This window comes from Cryptomeria japonica, chromosome 6 (genome assembly GCF_030272615.1).
Source record: "Cryptomeria japonica chromosome 6, Sugi_1.0, whole genome shotgun sequence".
In the NCBI taxonomy this organism is placed as follows: domain Eukaryota; kingdom Viridiplantae; phylum Streptophyta; class Pinopsida; order Cupressales; family Cupressaceae; genus Cryptomeria; species Cryptomeria japonica.
Genome location: NC_081410.1, coordinates 452,448,082 through 452,452,395, shown reverse-complemented (window position 1 = coordinate 452,452,395; position 4,314 = coordinate 452,448,082).

Here is a 4,314-nt window from a genome sequence, read left to right as displayed (position 1 = left end):
CACATATATTTTTTTAATTTTTTATAAAGTAAATAATTATTTATGAATTTTTTACTACAACTTTTCAAAAATTCAGAAACTCCTACGTCTGACCACCTTAACTTGGTCAAAACCTTATGAAATTTAATTTTTTTTAATTTTTACCTATAGTAGACGAAGCATAGGATGTGACACATGTTTCGGATTCAAAAAATGTTATACTGTTTGAAAGTTATGAGTGTTTTTCAATTAGTATATCAATCAGGACTATTGTGAGAATTCAATTAGAAAATAAATAATAATTATTTATTAAAGTCAAAATAAGATAAGCCTTATATTGTTGGAAAGCTAAGAACTTCCTTAAAAAATCCTTTTCATTTTATCAATTTTGGCTACAAAAAAAGTCGTCAGCCACCAATGTAAAGTCTAGAAAATCAAGGAATACTGAAAAACACATTTTTTCAGTTGACTTTCTAGGCTTGTCACTTCCAAGCCAAATACCAAAGCATTCCCGAGCTGAAATTTTAAATTTGAAAATTTGACTACAAAAATCGGATATCCGATTTTAATATATAAATTTGTGGTCCCCAAAAATTTTCCCATTGCCGCCTTTTATTTACTAAACTGCCACATTAATGGCAATGGCAGAAATCTGATATCGGATTTTATTAGTCATATTTTAGAGAGAGAGAGAGAGAGAGAGAGAGAGGAGAGAGAGAGAGAGAGAGAGAGAGAGAGAGAGAGAGAGAGAGAGAGAGAGAGAGAGAGAGAGAGAGATGGAGAGAAAGAGAGAGACAAATTGTGTCATTATGGGTCATATGTTGTCCTAAGAGGTCGTAAGACACAATATGACCCCTTAGGACACAATATCCGATTTTAATCAGTAAATTCTCTAACTAGATTTGTTTATTAATATATTAATATATTAATTTATAAATGAATTAGTATATGATATTAGGGAGAGGGAGAGGGAGAGGGGAGAGAGAGAGAGAGAGAGAGAGAGAGAGAGAGAGAGAGAGAGAGAGAGAATAGGGGAGAGGGATAGAGAGAGAGGGATAGAGAGAGAGAGGGAGGGGAGGGAATGTAGAAAGAGATAAAGAGATTAGCAGAGAGAGAGAGAGATGGGGAGGGGGGAAGGGAGGGGGAGAGAGAGAGAGAGAGATGGAGAGATTAGGGGAGAGGGATAGAGAGATTAGGGGAGAGAGAGAGAGAAGGAGAGGGAGAGAGAGATAAGGGGAGAGAGGGAGAGAGAGAGATTAAGACATCATAGGACATCACGAACCCTTATGAGATTAGGGGAGAGAGAGAGAGAGAATAAGTGTCCCATGAACCCTTATGACCTCTTAGGACACCATATGACCCCTAATTACACCATATTGGGTCACTTTGGGCCATATTGTGTCCTAAGGGGTCCTATGGTGTCCCAAGACACCATATGACCCCTAACGACACCATAGGACCCCTTAAGACACCAAATCATATCCTTAGGGGTCATATTGTGTCTTACAACCCCCTAGGACACAATATGACCCCTAACGACACAATTTGGTGTCTTAAGGGGTCCTATGGTGTCCCAAGATGCCATATGACCCCTATGGACACCATATGATCCCTAACGACAACATAGGACCCCTTAAGACACCAAATCATGTCGTTAGGGGTCATATGGTGTCCTAAGGGGTCATAGGACATAATATGACCCCTAATGACATGATTTGGTGTCTTAAGGGGTCATATGGTGTCCATAGGGGTCATATGGTGTCTTTGGACACCATAGGACCTCTTAGGACACAATATGACCCAAGCAACCCAATATGGTGTCATTAGGGGTCATATGATGTCCTAAGAGGTCATAAGGGTTCATGGGACACCATATGACCCCTTAGGACACCATATGACCCCTAACGACATGATTTGGTGTCTTAAGGGATCCTATGTTGTCCATAGGGGTCATATGGTGTCTTGGGACACCATACGACCCATTATGACACTGTTATGGACACCATATGACCCCTAATGACACCATAGGACCCCTTAAGACACCAAATCATGTCGTTAGGGGTCATGTGGTGTCATAAGGGGTCGTAGGCCATAATATGACCCCTTAGGACACAATATGACCCAAAGCGACCCAATATGGTGTCATTAGGGGTCATATGGTGTCCTAAGAGGTCATAAGGGTTCATGGGACACCATATGACCCCTAATGACATGATTTGGTGTCTTAAGGGGTCCTATGGACACCATATGACCCCTAACGACACCATAGGACCCCTTAAGACACCAAATCATGTTGTTAGGGGTCATATGGTCTCTCTCTCTCTCTTTCTCCTCCCCCCCTCTCTCTCTCTCTCTCTCTCTCTCTCTCTCTCTCTCCCTCTCCCCTAATCTCTCTCTCTCTCTCTCTCTCTCTCTCTCTCTCTCTCTCTCTCTCTCTCTCTCTCTCTCCTCCTCCTCTCTCTCTCTCTCTCCCTCTCCTTCGCTCTCTCTCTCTCTAAAATATGACTAATAAAATCCGATATCCGATTTCGGATTTCTGCCATGTGGCAGTTTACTAAATAAATGGTGGCAATGGGAAAATTTCTGGGGACCACAAATTTTTGTACTAAAATCGGATATTCGATTTTAGTACAAAAAACCAGGAAAAAAAGGTTTTGTGGGCCATTTTGTAGATTCCAACGGCCCACAGTCTGCATATTCTATTTTCTGTCAAGGATCATGGGTTTTTAGACAGCTAGAGACAAATTTGTGCATTTGGGAGATTGTTAAAGTGAAAACTTACATTGTTAATCACGAAGGGGCATATGTGTGGAGGGAAATGGGGAGTAGTAGTCATCGGAAGTCTAAACACAAAAGAAAACTTTCAAATGACGAAATTGAAGTGTATAGAGAAAGAGATAGAGAATGTCATAGGAGGAGAAGACAAGGTATGTTAAATATTGCTAATGTTACTTCAACTAAAGAGGAAATTGAATTTGAAAATGTGCCACAAGTTATTGAAAATGAAAATGTAGATTTTGAAAGTGAAAATGTTGAAAGTGATAATGAAAATGCTCAACATGTGGAAAATTTTGACATAGGAGGTGAAAATGTGGAACACTTTAACATTGAAGGTGCAATTGCTCAACTAAGTGAACCATATGTAACACCTAATTACTTTAGAAATGAAGAACCTCTCATGGATGAAAGACAAATTCCAAATCCAAGACCTCTAAGAACCCCAAAATGGTTATTTGAAATCGATGAGAACATTATTGTGAATCTTGAAGGCAAGAGGTCAACAAGAACCGTTCGGTTGTGGGCTACACAACTTTTCAACCAAAATTTTAGCAATAAGACATTGACCGAGCAATGCCAACTCTTTGTTCAATTGCTAAAGATGATAAAGATGCGACCATTGCTAAACAAATTGAAGATTCGTATGAACAAGAAGATGGAGAGAAATTCTATTATTGCAAAAAATCTATTTGACGCTCTCAATTCTATTGGAAAGAATACCAAAGAAAGAGATAAGAGAGCCGCTTGAAGAGTGATTACAACCTCCTTAGTAAGCCATCAATTGAGGAAGGCTCATCAAATGAGACAAACTTGTGTTTATTTTAACATAAACTGTAAAAATTTGGATAGAGTGCTTTCACGAAGACAAAGACTTGACGATCCACTTCAACAAGATACATGGATATTTGGTGGGAGGCTTCCATGTGTTTATAGAAAGTTGATTGACAATGTGAAGGAAGAGATTCAACAATTTTGGCACTCTAATTCTAGAGTGTCACCCAATGTAAAGGACGTTTTGAAATTAAGAATCGGCAACCAAGACCGCACACCACATCCCAAACATTTCTTGGAATCAAGCCAAACAATGTTATACAATTTTTTTTGTGAATTACATCCAACTTTGCAAATATCACAAAGGGCCTTTGAGTCTTTGAAACCATTTTATTGTGTTCCTCTTAAGATTCACAATACCTGTTGTTGCAAATACCATGTGGAGTTTTCAATGTACCATGAACTTTTATGTCATATTCATTCTATGATGCATACTAATGAGATGCTATAGGAGTGTGGTGCAATGCTATTTCCGAGATCATCAAGAGACTTGCAAGATCTATTTTTATGCCCTAGAGATGATGGCTGCTATTTCTATAGAAATGATTGTTTGAATGAGAAGTGCTCAGAATGCGGTGGGTTGTCAAAGTTTGTTTCATGTTTTCATGAGGGCAGTGAACACGAGTTTGGAAATAATTATGTTGAGAAAAAAGATACGAGACAATGAAATATACTTTGAAGAGTGGAGGTGAAGGCTCTAGATGCGAATTAGTCTCAAGAGAAGTG